Source organism: Amphiura filiformis, chromosome 4, assembly GCF_039555335.1.
Source record: "Amphiura filiformis chromosome 4, Afil_fr2py, whole genome shotgun sequence".
Taxonomy (NCBI): Eukaryota; Metazoa; Echinodermata; class Ophiuroidea; order Amphilepidida; family Amphiuridae; genus Amphiura; species Amphiura filiformis.
Window position 1 is genome coordinate 83287364 of NC_092631.1, and position 14007 is coordinate 83301370.

At 42.1% G+C, this 14007-nt stretch overlaps 1 protein-coding gene and 1 non-coding gene across 2 annotated transcripts in view; both read left to right on the forward strand.

Moving 5' to 3' along the window:
- LOC140151529 (nucleolar protein 11-like) overlaps window positions 1-14007 on the forward strand; it is a 47910-nt gene that overhangs the window by 15129 nt on the left and 18774 nt on the right. The window lies entirely within an intron of this gene.
- On the forward strand, window positions 7180-7255 carry Trnat-agu (transfer RNA threonine (anticodon AGU)). The gene has a single exon. It is a non-coding gene; the product is annotated as a tRNA-Thr (tRNA).

Sequence of the window (14007 nt, forward strand, 5' to 3'; positions counted from 1 at the left end):
TCTGTACACCCTACCAAAAAACAAAACAAAACCACAAAAAACAAAAACAAAAAAACCCAAAAAACGGAGAGCAGCGTGGCCCAGTGGTGCAGGTCTTTGACTCTGGTGCAAAAGGTCACCGGTTCAATTCCCGGTGGAGGCAAATTTTAAACATTTATTATCCGCTCTCTCCATTACTGCATGTGAATTGTGGGGCACTTGCCGTAATGACAAAGATCTCGCAGCCAGTTTCGACCTGGCTGTCTGTACACCCTACCAAAAAAAAACTAAAACAAAAAAACAAAAAAAAAAAAAACAAAAAACCAAAAAAACGGAGAGCAGCATTGCCTAGTGGTGCAGGTCTTTGACTCTGGTGCAAAAGGTCACCGGTTCAATTCCCGGTGGAGGCAAATTTTAAACATTTATTATCCGCTCTCTCCATTACTGCATGTGAATTGTGGGGCACATGCAGTAATGACAAAAGATCTCGCAGCCAGTTTCGACCTGGCTGTCTGTACACCCTACCAAAAAAAACTAAAAACAAAAACAAAAAACAAAAAAACGGAGAGCAGCGTTGCCCAGTGGTGCAGGTCTTTCACTCTGGTGCAAAAGGTCACCGGTTCAATTCCCGTGGAGGCAAATTTTAAACATTTATTATCCGTTCTCTCCATTACTGCATGTGAATTGTGGGGCACATGCAGTTATGACAAAGATCTCGCAGCCAGTTTCGACCTGGCTGTCTGTACACCCTACCAAAAAAAACTAAAAAAACAAAAAAAAAAAAACAAACAAAAAAAAACATTAAAAAACGGAGAGCAGCGTTGCCCAGTGGTGCAGGTCTTTGACTCTGGTGCAAAAGGTCACCGGTTCAATTTCCGGTGGAGGCAAATTTTAAACATTTATTATCAGCTCTCTCCATTTCTGCATGTGAATTGTGGGGCACATGCAGTAATGACAAAGACCTCGCAGCCAGTTCCGACATGGCTGTCTGTACACCCTACCAAAAAAACAAAACAAAACAAAACAAAACAAAACAAAACAAAACAAAAAAAAAAAAACAAAACAAAAAAAAAAAACGGAGAGCAGCGTGGCCCAGTGGTGCAGGTCTTTGACTCTGGTGCAAAAGGTCACCGGTTCAATTCCCGGTGGAGGCAAATTTTAAACATTTATTATCCGCTCTCTCCATTACTGCATGTGAATTGTGGGGCACATGCAGTAATGACAAAGACCTCGCAGCCAGTTCCGACCTGGCTGTCTGTACACCCTACAAAAAAACAAAAAAAACAAAACACACACACAAAAAAAAACAAAAAAAAACGGAGAGCAGCGTGGCCCAGAGGTGCAGGTCTTTGACTCTGGTGCAAAAGGTCACCGGTTCAATTTCCGTGGAGGCAAATTTTAAACATTTATTATCCGCTCTTCCATTACTGCATGTGAATTGTGGGGCACATGCAGTAATGACAAAGATCTCGCAGCCAGTTTCGACCTGGCTGTCTGTACACCCTACCAAAAAAACTAAAAAACCCAAAAAAACCCGGAGAGCAGCGTTGCCCAGTGGTGCAGGTCTTTGACTCTGGTGCAAAAGGTCACCGGTTCAATTCCCGGTGGAGGCAAATTTTAAACATTTATTATCAGCTCTCTCCATTTCTGCATGTGAATTGTGGGGCACATGCAGTAATGACAAAGACCTCGCAGCCAGTTCCGACCTGGCTGTCTGTACACCCTACCAAAAAAACCCAAAAAACAAAACAAAACAAAAAACAAAACAAAAAACAAAAAAACAAAAACAAAAAACAAACAAACGGAGAGCAGCGTGGCCCAGTGGTGCAGGTCTTTGACTCTGGTGCAAAAGGTCACCGGTTCAATTCCCGGTGGAGGCAAATTTTAAACATTTATTATCCGCTCTCTCCATTACTGCATGTGAATTGTGGGGCACATGCAGTAATGACAAAGTCTCGCAGCCAGTTCCGACTGGCTGTCTGTACACCCTACCAAAAAACAACAACAAAAAAAAAAAAAAAAAAAAAAAAAACGGAGAGCAGCGTGGCCCAGAGGTGCAGGTCTTTGACTCTGGTGCAAAAGGTCACCGGTTCAATTTCCGGTGGAGGCAAATTTTAAACATTTATTATCCGCTCTCTCCATTACTGCATGTGAATTGTGGGGCACATGCAGTAATGACAAGATCTCGCAGCCAGTTTCGACCTGGCTGTCTGTACACCCTACCAAAAAAACTAAAAAACCCAAAAAACCCAAAAAACCGGAGAGCAGCGTTGCCCAGTGGTGCAGGTCTTTGACTCTGGTGCAAAAGGTCACCGGTTCAATTCCCGGTGGAGGCAAATTTTAAACATTTATTATCCGCTCTCTCCATTACTGCATGTGAATTGTGGGGCACATGCAGAAATGACAAAGACCTCGCAGCCAGTTTCGACCTGGCTGTCTGTACACCCTACCAAAAAAAACTAAAACCAAAAAAAAAAATACAAAAAAAAACACACAAAAAAAACGGAGAGCAGCGTTGCCCAGTGGTGCAGGTCTTTGACTCTGGTGCAAAAGGTCACCGGTTCAATTCCCGGTGGAGGCAAATTTTAAACATTTATTATCCGCTCTCTCCATTACTGCATGTGAATTGGTGGTGGGGGGCACATGCCGTAATGTCAAAGACCTCGCAGCCAGTTCCGACCTGGCTGTCTGTACACCCTACCAAAAAAAACACAAAAAAACCACAACAACAAAAAAAAAAAAAAAACGGAGAGCAGCGTTGCCCAGTGGTGCAGGTCTTTGACTCTGGTGCAAAAGGTCACCGGATCAATTCCCGGTGGAGGCAAATTTTAAACATTTAGGCCTATTATCCACTCTCTCCATTACTGCATGTGAATTGTGGGGCACGTGCAGTAATGACAAAGACCTCACAGCCAGTTCCGACCTGGCTGTCTGTACACCCTAACAACAAAAAAACACACAAAAAAACACAAAAAAATAAATATGGAGAGCAGCGTAGCCCAGTGGTGCAGGTCTTTGACTCTGGTGCAAAAGGTCACCGGTTCAATTCCCGGTGGAGGCAAATTTTAAACATTTATTATCTGCTCTCTCCATTACTGCATGTGAATTGTGGGGCACATGCAGTAATGACAAAGACCTCGCAGCCAGTTCCGACCTGGCTGTCTGTACACCCTACCAAAAAAAAAAAAACACACACAAAAACACAAAAAACAAAAAAAAACAAAAACGGAGAGCAGCGTGGCCCAGAGGTGCAGGTCTTTGACTCTGGTGCAAAAGGTCACCGGTTCAATTCCCGATGGAGGCAAATTTTAAACATTTATTATCCGCTCTCTCCATTACTGCATGTGAATTGTGGGGCACATGCAGTAATGACAAAGATCTCGCAGCCAGTTTCGACCTGGCTGTCTGTACACCCTACCAAAAAAACACACAAAAAAAACAACAACAACAACAACAACAAAAACGGAGAGCAGCGTTGCCCAGTGGTGCAGGTCTTTGACTCTGGTGCAAAAGGTCACCGGATCAATTCCCGGTGGAGGCAAATTTTAAACATTTATTATCCACTCTCTCCATTACTGCATGTGAATTGTGGGGCACGTGCAGTAATGACAAAGACCTCGCAGCCAGTTCCGACCTGGCTGTCTGTACACCCTAACAACAACAAAAAAACCCACAAAAAACCACAAAAAAAAAATATGGAGAGCAGCGTATCCCAGTGGTGCAGGTCTTTGACTCTGGTGCAAAATGTCACCGGTTCAATTCCCGGTGGAGGCAAAAAAAACCCACACACACAGTGGTTAAGGTCTTTGACTCTGGTGCAAGAGGTCACTGGTTCAATTTGTTGGTGAAAGCAAATAATCACAAATGTATTATCCACTCTCTCCAATACTGCATTTGAATTGTGGGGCAGATGCAGTGAATGAAAAGTCCTCGCGGCCAGTTCCAATCAGGGTAATGCCTGGCTGTCTGTGTGTACACCCTACCCTGGGTATCATAGGAGAACAGTTAGTGTCTGACAATAAATGATTCACCCAGGTTAAATAAGATAACAAGAAAAGGGGGAGCAGTGTGCCTCCATTGTATTACTGACTGACCGTGAAACATTATGGTGATGTCAACTACTTCTTGCCATGACAATCTTATTTTCATGCCAGAGATTGGATACTTCAAAAGATACCTATACCTTCGGTTTGCGTTATCAATGGGAACATCCGTGAAATGTAAAACACAAGAATTTTCATAGTGAGAGTGTTTTTTCAGCCGCCCCTTTCAAAAGCTTGAAAAATTAAAATCAAAGACTCCTTCGAAAAGAGTAGGGGAGCGTTACGTGTTTACTCCTAGGTTAACGACTAGGTTATAGCCTTGGCTGCAATAGGATGTTTAAATCATCACGCACTAAGAACAAAACTCTGCTGGATGTTTGACAAGATTTTAACATGATAAATTGAGGAACTCACATTAGGCCGTAGTGACATGTTGTCCGTGCACGCATTGAAACAGTTTTTTTTATGTGGCACAAGATGCTTGCTCTTTGGCCACATCCTTATAATGTGATCTACAAATCGTATGTTCACTTACCTGGGGCTCATGGAAGACCAGAGGAAAAATTACTTTTATTATCCACTGAATGAGTAACCCAACATTAAAGACAAAATAAAATGAAACAATTATTTCCGTTAGAGTCCATTTCAATTGGGTCAGTCAGTGGTTAACGCCCTACTCTTCTTGAAACTGACTGCGAGCTCCATGTGAACTCGTTTGTTCACTGGGCCTCATGGAAGAACAGAGGAAAAAATGACTTGTATTGTCCACTGAATGAGTAACCCACAAAAATCAAATGTTAGGTCTGTTCTGAGTTCCAATTCTGAATTGAACACATCCTTATATAATGTGATCTACAAATCGTATGTTCACTTAACTGGGGCTCATGGAAGACCAGAGGAAAATTACTTTTATTATCCACTGAATGAGTAACCCACATTAAAGATAAAATAAAATGAAATTATTATTTCTGTTGGGGTCCATTTCAACACTGGGACGGGCTGGGTAAGTCAGTGGTTAACACCCTACTCTTCTTGAAACTGACTGCGAGCTCCATGTGAGCTCGTTTGTTCACAGTGCCTCATGGAAGAACAGAGGAAAAAATGACTTGTATTGTCCACTGAATGAGTAACCCACAAAAATCAAATGTTAGGTCTGTTCTGAATTCCAATGTGATTTTAATACTGAATGTAAAATAACCTAGGATAATACTTCTTTCTCTTCACAAGAAATGTTGGACTTCGTTGAACCTGCTTTCTGTTAAGTGAACTAAGTTAACCTCACCATCAAATAGCCATTTTATACCACATTCAATTGTGACTATCAATTCTTTTATGCCATTATTTGGTACGATGAAAGTTATTATTTTCTATAACTGAAAAAAAAAGTGAAATATGGACGGCATCAACTTTGGTATCATTGATGCTTCATTACTCCGAAAAGTTCAAAAATAGAAAAGTTCACAAGTCACCAGCAGACGGCCGGTGCCATTATTTGGATCGAAGATCGTTGTTGGCGTGACACAAGTGTAACTTCTGATGCTCTGCACCGGCCGATATTGTCTGTTGAAGATGTATTGGCGACAGGTGGCAGAAGCGATTCTGGTAACCAAAAGTAGTCGGTAGTAGCTGATAGTTACTACCGGTGGTTTTTATTGATCAAGAATGATAGCTGCAATTGAAATATGGTTTCAACAAGCTATTTTGGTGACTATAACTCCAGTAGTACTTACAGGAGACAAACCAGCTAAAGGTCAACATTTCTTGTGAAGAGATAAAAGCTTTTTCCAATGTTATTTTACATTCAGTATTAAAATCACATTGGTATTCCGAATACGCCTAAAAATACTAACAAATATTAAAGAATGACACTACAATTTCATTAATACTCTGTTCTTTTCATGAAACTTACCACTGGAAAATGAATTGAAACATCTTTGAAAATCATTGGAATGGATGTTAATTCTATTGCAAATACATTTAAATGTACATGGTTTAATCATGATCCTTGTCACAACATAACTACGACTACGAGTATTAAATACAAAATGTTTCGAGTTTCTTCACTTTTCTAAGTTAACAATCTAATATCGAACATCTGGTAGATGTACGTCTTGTCCCCATTCCCAGGGAATGGTATTGTCCTCCATAAAACGTTATCTTTTATTTCGTTTGACTTGTTCGGGTTTAACTCTAGATAACTCAAGAAAGCCTCTTGTGAGGCTTTCCCTTTCAACGCCGGGACGGGCAGGGACAGTCAGGGGTTAACGCCTTACTCTTATCGAAACTGACTGCAGAGGTATGGCTCATCTGTACGCAGGGCAGACGGCTTGACGTCCCCTCTAAAGGACGAAACTCTCATGGTCATATATACCTAACTCTAAATGCTCCATAGGGAAAGCGGCGCGGAAGTCTGAATTTAATCTACAGATGCTGCCAATTAATATAGGTCAGCAAGTTTCCCACCGCCGGGGATTGAGCTCCAGAACCTCATGTACCAGAAGCGAGAATTCTAACCATGAGCCACATTCATGAAGAATTCCCAACAATTTGTTGAAGGGATTGAACCTGTTCAAACAATAATTTCTAGCTGTTGTTTTACTCTTTAATACAGATGGTTTCATTGATGATGTATGCAAATCCCATATCCAATCTTTTGAAGATCGAAATCTTAACCAGTTGATAAGATTGTCATGGCAATAAGTTCAATGACTTCCTTGCTAATTTGTGAAATATCGGCTTTTTATAATTATGGACTTTATTGTGTTTGGTGAATCCTGTCAGCTCTTTATCATTCCTGTTCATCCTATCAACCCAGAGAACCAAGTATAATTTTGATCCCTAATGTGACTTTGTGTATTTTGTTACAAATATGCAGTTCTGATGCCTTCCGATAGGAATGCGACGAACATCATTCGAATCTAATACCTATAGATTTATATCGTCCGCACTTCTCCAGCGTGCCTCTGTGGTTCAGTTGGTTATAGAGCATCGTGCTAGTATTACGAAGGTCGCCGGTTGGAATCCGGCCAGATACACTGGTGTGTTTTTTACTCAATGGCTATAATGCGCTGGCTGCTCTGATGCCTTCCGATAGGAATGCGACGAACATCATTCGAACCTAATACCTATAGGTTTATATAGTCCGCTCTTCTCCAGCGTGCCTCTGTGGCTCAGTTGGTTAGAGCGTCGTGCTAGTATTACGAAGGTCGCCGGTTCGAATCCGGCCAGGTACACTCGGGTGGTTTTTATTCAATGATTATATGTGCTGGCTGCTCTGATGCGACAAATATCATTCGAACCTAATACCTATAGATTTATATCTCGATCACACAGGGGAAAGATCACACAGGCATACCTTCCTGTGCGGGGACTTGAACCCCAGACCTCTCGCTTGTCGGGCGAGCGCTCTACCACTGAGCTACACAGACTGTCCCTGATAAACAGGACTCAAGTCTGGTACTTATGGATATGAGCAGTCAGAGTAAACAATACAAACAACACATTACAAACCAATGTACGAGATCAATTTAATGGTGCTTACCCGCCAGCCTAATATATCATACAAACAAAGGAAGAGGCCTACGCATCATACACTGGAACATGGAAACATTACAAACTAGCGCACGAGATCCAATTAATGATGCTTAACCGTTATTCTTAATCAGGTAAATTGTTAATCTTTGGTGTCATCATCTATCTCAGATAAGCTTAATTGGGTCGCTAACGTTAAGAATGTTACAACAAGAAGCAGCAAACTTCTTTGTTTTATGAGACCGGGGAGACAATCCCTTTCCAAGACATATCATGCACATGGGGCGAATGAAACCCCTTATTATCAAGTCTTGTGATCTCCTTTATAGAACCTATGCTATTTCTCATTCCAAAGACCGAAAAAACTTTAGATGCTAATTGCGTACACACATATACATAGTCATGTAGGAACCATGCATGGGCGAAATACCACAGTCCCGGGGGAGGCACTCCCTATCTGAAATGACAGGGATGTGCCTCGGCCATGTTAAAAGTAGGGGGCATTCAGGTCAAATGTACAATTACAAAAATATGGGGTCATTCAGTACACAACCTGAATAAAAATGGGGTCATTCGGTATGAAACTTTGAAAAAAGGATGGTCATTGGGGTAACAAAAAGTAAAATGGGAGTCATTGAGTACAGAATTGCCAAAAGCAATGAACCCCAGACCTCTCGCTTGTCGGGCGAGCGCTCTACCACTGAGCTACACAGACTGTCCCTGATAAACAGGACTCAAGTCTGGTACTTATGGATATGAGCAGTCAGAGTAAACAATACAAACAACACATTACAAACCAATGTACGAGATCAATTCAATGCAAAATGACCCTAAATATGTGCAAGTGACATCATTGTGCTATGTAATTTATGAAAGAGGCCGGGGGAAGAGGTAGCCTTTTTAGCCATTTTTGGCCATTGACCGGAAGTGGATGACCATTGACCGGAAGTTGATCATGTGACATTTGTGTCCCCACCCAATGGTCCTATTGATAAATATTATGGTCAAACTGGCCCAAAGCATATGGCCGGCTACGATGACTCGTTATGAGATTGATAGAAGAAAAAAAGAAGAAGAAATAGGAACGCAACAAAAACAAGAACGTGGTCATCCTGGCTAAAATAGCTAAGAGAAGCAGGAAGTATTCAAGCTGGAGAAAAACTTACGTCTTTGGGTGACAATGATGCTGAAAAGGGTGGTCATTTTGCAACTGGCTAAAATAGCTAGGAGAAGCAGGAAGTATTCAACCTGGAGAAAAATATAAGTTTTTGGGTGACAATTGAAAACGCCTGACGCAAGTCAAAGATATAAGGTGTAAAGCGCATTTTATACGCAAGTCGTCAAATTATCTTGATGTCGCGTCAAAATGCGTCGATGACCTTGAAAAATGCGTCAAAAACGCCTGACGCTGGCGTCAAAAATATAAAAGCGTCGTCATTTTTATACGCGAAAAGGCGTCAAAATGCGTCGATGACCTTAAAAAACGCCTGACGCGCGTCAAAGATATAAGGTGTGCGTCATTTCCTACGCCAGTGCGTTAAATTTTCATGATGTCGCGTCAAAATGCGTACGATGACCTTGAAAACGCCTGACGCCTGTCGCGTCAAAATGCGTACGATGACCTTGAAAAATACGTCAAAACGCATGACGCGCGTCAAAAATATAAAGGCGTCGTCATTTTATACGCGAAAAGTGCGTCAAAATGCGTCACGATGACCTTGAAAACGCCTGACGCGCGTCAAAGATATAAGGTGTGCGTCATTTTATACGCAAGTGCGGCAAATTATCATGATGTCGCGTCAAAATGCGTACGATGACCTTGAAAAATGCGTCAAAACGCCTGAAGCGCGTCAAAATATATAAGGCGTCGTCATTTTATACGCGAAAAGCGTCAAAATGCGTCGATGACCTTGAAAACGCCTGACGCGCGTCAAAGATATAAGGCGTGCGTCATTTTCCAAATGCGTACGATGACCTTAAAAACGCCTGGCCGCTGCGTCAAAGATATAAGGTGTGCGTCATTTTATACGCAAGTGCGGCAAATTATCATGATGTCGCGTCAAAATGCGTACAATGATCTTGAATAATGCGTCAAAACGCCTGAAGCCTGTCGCGTCAAAATGCGTACGATGACCTTGAAAACGCCTGACGCGCGTCAAATATATACGATGTGCGTCATTTTATACGCAAGTGCGTCAAATTATCATGATGTCGCGTCAAAATGCGTACGATGACCTTGAAAAATGCGTCAAAACGCCTGACGCGCGTCAAAAATATAAGGCGTGCATCATTTTATACGCGAGTGCGTCAAAATGCGTACGATGACCTTGAAAACGCCTGACGCAAGTCAAAGATATAAGGTGTGCGTCATTTTATACGCAAGTGCGTCAAAAATGCGTACGATGACCTTAAAAACGCCTGACGCGCGTCAAAGATATAAGGTGTGCGTCATTTCATACGCAAGTGCGTTAAATTTTCATGATGTCGCGTCAAAATGCGTACGATGACCTTGAAAACGCCTGACGCCTGTCGCGTCAAAATGCGTACGATGACCTTGAAAAATACGCCAAAACGCATGACGCGTCAAAATATAAGGCGTCGCGTCATTTTATACGCGAAAAGGCGTCAAAATGCGTACGATGACCTTGAAAACGCCTGACGCGCGTCAAAGATATAAGGTGTGCGTCATTTTATACGCAAGTGCGGCAAATTATCATGATGTCGCGTCAAAATGCGTACGATGACCTTGAAAAATGCGTCAAAACGCCTGAAGCGCGTCAAAAATATAAGGCGTGCGTCATTTTATACGAGAGTGCGTCAAAATGCGTACGATAACCTTGAAAACGCCTGACGCGCGTCAAAGATATAAGGCGTGCGTCATTTTCAAAATGCGTACGATGACCTTAAAAACGCCTGACGCGCGTCAAAGATATAAGGTGTGCGTCATTTTATACGCAAGTGCGGCAAATTATCATGATGTCGCGTCAAAATGCGTACGATGACCTTGAAAAATGCGTCAAAACGCCTGAAGCGCGTCAAAAATATAAGGCGTGCGTCATTTTATACGCGAGTGCGTCAAAATGCGTACGATGACCTTGAAAACGCCTGACGCGCGTCAAATATATAAGATGTGCGTCATTTTATACGCAAGTGCGTCAAATTATCATGATATCGCGTCAAAATACGTACGATGACCTTGAAAAATGCGTCAAAACGCCTGACGCCGTCAAAAATATAAATGCATCATTTTATACGCGAAAAGTGCGTCAAAATGCGTGACGATGACCTTGAAAACGCCTGACGCAAGTCAAAGATATAAGGTGTAAGCGTCATTTTATACGCAAGTCGTCAAATTATCTTGATGTCGCTTCAAAATGCGTCACGATGACCTTGATAACGCCTGACGCGCGTCAAAGATATAAGCGTGCGTCATTATATACGCAAGTGCGTCAAATTATCATGATGCGCGTCAAAATGCGAGGACCTTGAAAACGCCTGACGCAAGTCAAAGATATAAGGTGTGCGTCATTTTATACGCAAGTCGTCAAATTATCTTGATGTCGCGTCAAAATGCGTCGATGACCTTGAAAAATAAGTCAAAACGCCTGACGCAAGTCAAAGATATAAGGTGTGGCGTCATTTTATACGCAAGTCGTCAAATTATCTTGATGTCGCGTCAAAATGCGTGACGATGACCTTGAAAACGCCTGACGCAAATCAAAGATATAAGGTGTCGGCCATTTTATACGCAAGTCGTCAAATTATCATGATGTCGCGTCAAAATGCGTCACGATGACCTTGAAAAATGCGTCAAAACGCCTGAAGCGCGTCAAAAATATAAGGCGTCGTCATTTTATACACGAAAAGTCCAAAATGCGTACGATGACCTTGAAAACGCCTGACGCAAGTCAAAGATATAGGGTGTGCGTCATTTTATACGCAAGTGCGTCAAATTATTTTGATGTCGCGTCAAAATGCGTACGATGACCTTGAAAACGCCTGACGCAAGTCAAAGATATAAGGTGTCGTCATTTTATACGCATAAGTCGTCAAATTATTTTGATGTCGCGTCAAAATGCGTACGATGACCTTGAAAACGCCTGACGCAAGTCAAAGATATAAGGTGTAAGCGTCATTTTATACGCAAGTCGTCAAATTATCATGATGTCGCGTCAAAATACGTACAATGACCTTGAAAAATGCGTCAAAACGCCTGAAGCGCGTCAAAAATATAAGGCGTGCATCATTTTATACGCGAGTGAGTCAAAATGCGTACGATGACCTTGAAAAATGCGTCAAAACGCCTGAAGCGCGTCAAAAATATAAGGCGTGCGTCATTTTATACACGAGTGCGTCAAAATGCGTACGATGACCTTGAAAACGCCTGACGCAAGTCAAAGATATAAGGTGTGCGTCATTTTATACGCAAGTCGTCAAATTATTTTGATGTCGCGTCAAAATGCGTACGATGACCTTGAAAACGCCTGACGCAAGTCAAAGAGATAAGGTGTGCGTCATTTTATACGCAAGTGCGTCAAATTATCATGATGTCGCGTCAAAATGAGTACGATGACCTTGAAAACGCCTGACGCAAGTCAAAGATATAAGGTGTGCGTCATTTTATACGCAAGTGCGTCAAATTATCTTGATGTCGCGTCAAAATGAGTGACGATGACCTTGAAAACGCCTGACGCAAGTCAAAGATATAAGGTGTGCGTCATTTTATACGCAAGTGCGTCAAATTATCATGATGTCGCGTCAAAATGCGTACGATGACCTTGAAAAATGCGTCAAAACGCCTGAAGCGCGTCAAAAATATAAGGCGTGCGTCATTTTATACGCGAGTGAGTCAAAATGCGTACGATGACCTTGAAAAATGCGTCAAAACGCCTGAAGCGCGTCGAAAATATAAGGCGTGCGTCATTTTATACACGAGTCGCGCCAAAATGCGTCGATGACCTTGAAAACGCCTGACGCAAGTCAAAGATATAAGGTGTGCGTCATTTTATACGCAAGTCGTCAAATTATTTTGATGTCGCGCGTCAAAATGCGTCGATGACCTTGAAAACGCCTGACGCAAGTCAAAGATATAAGGTAAAGGTCATTTTATACGCAAGTCGTCAAATTATCATGATGTCGCGTCAAAATGAGTACGATGACCTTGAAAACGCCTGACGCAAGTCAAAGATATAAGGTGTGCATCATTTTATACGCAAAGTCGTCAAATTATCTTGATGTCGCGTCAAAATGCGTCGATGACCTTGAAAACGCCTGACGCAAGTCAAAGATATAAGGTGTGCGTCATTTTATACGCAAGTGCGTCAAATTATCATGATGTCGCGTCAAAATGCGAATGATGACCTTGAAAAATGCGTCAAAACGCCTGAAGCGCGTCAAAATATAAGGCGTGCGTCATTTTATACGCGAGTGAGTCAAAATGCGTACGATGACCTTGAAAAATGCGTCAAAACGCCTGAAGCGCCAAAAATATAAGGCGTCGTCATTTTATACACGAAAAGCGCCAAAATGCGTCGATGACCTTGAAAACGCCTGACGCAAGTCAAAGATATAAGGTGTAAAGGCGTCATTTTATACGCAAGTCGTCAAATTATCATGATGTCGCGTCAAAATGCGTACGATGACCTTGAAAACGCCTGACGCAAGTCAAAGATATAAGGTGTGCGTCATTTTATACGCGAAAAGCGTCAAAATGCGTCGATGACCTTGAAAACGCCTGACGCAAGTCAAAGATATAAGGTGTGCGTCATTTTCTACGCAAGTGCGTCAAATTATCTTGATGTCGCGTCAAAATGCGTCAAAACGCCGGACGCGCGTCAAAAATATAAGGCGTGCGTCATTTTATACGCGAGTGCGTCAAATTATCATGATGTCGCGTCAAAATGCGTCGATGACCTTGAAAAATAAGTCAAAACGCCTGACGCAAGCAGCGTCAAAGATATAAGGTGTGCGGCCAAATTATCTTGATGTCGCGTCAAAATGCGATGCGATGAAAATATAAGGCGTAAGTCATTTTATAAGCGAGAAGCGTCAAAATGCGTACGATGACCTTGAAAACGCCTGACGCAAGTCAAAGATATAAGGTGTGCGTCATTTTATACGCCAGTGCGTCAAATTATCATGATGTCGCGTCAAAATGAGTACGATGACCTTGAAAACGCCTGACGCAAGTCAAAGATATAAGGTGTGCGTCATTTTATACGCAAATGCGTCAAATTATCTTGATGTCGCGTCAAAATGCGTACGATGACCTTGAAAAATAAGTCAAAACGCCTGACGCAAGTCAAAGATATAAGGTGTGCGTCATTTTATACGCAAGTGCGGCAAATTATCATGATGTCGCGTCAAAATGCGGACGATGACCTTGAAAACGCCTGACGCAAGTCAAAGATATAAGGTGTAAAAGCGTCATTTTATACGCAAGTGCGTAAAATTA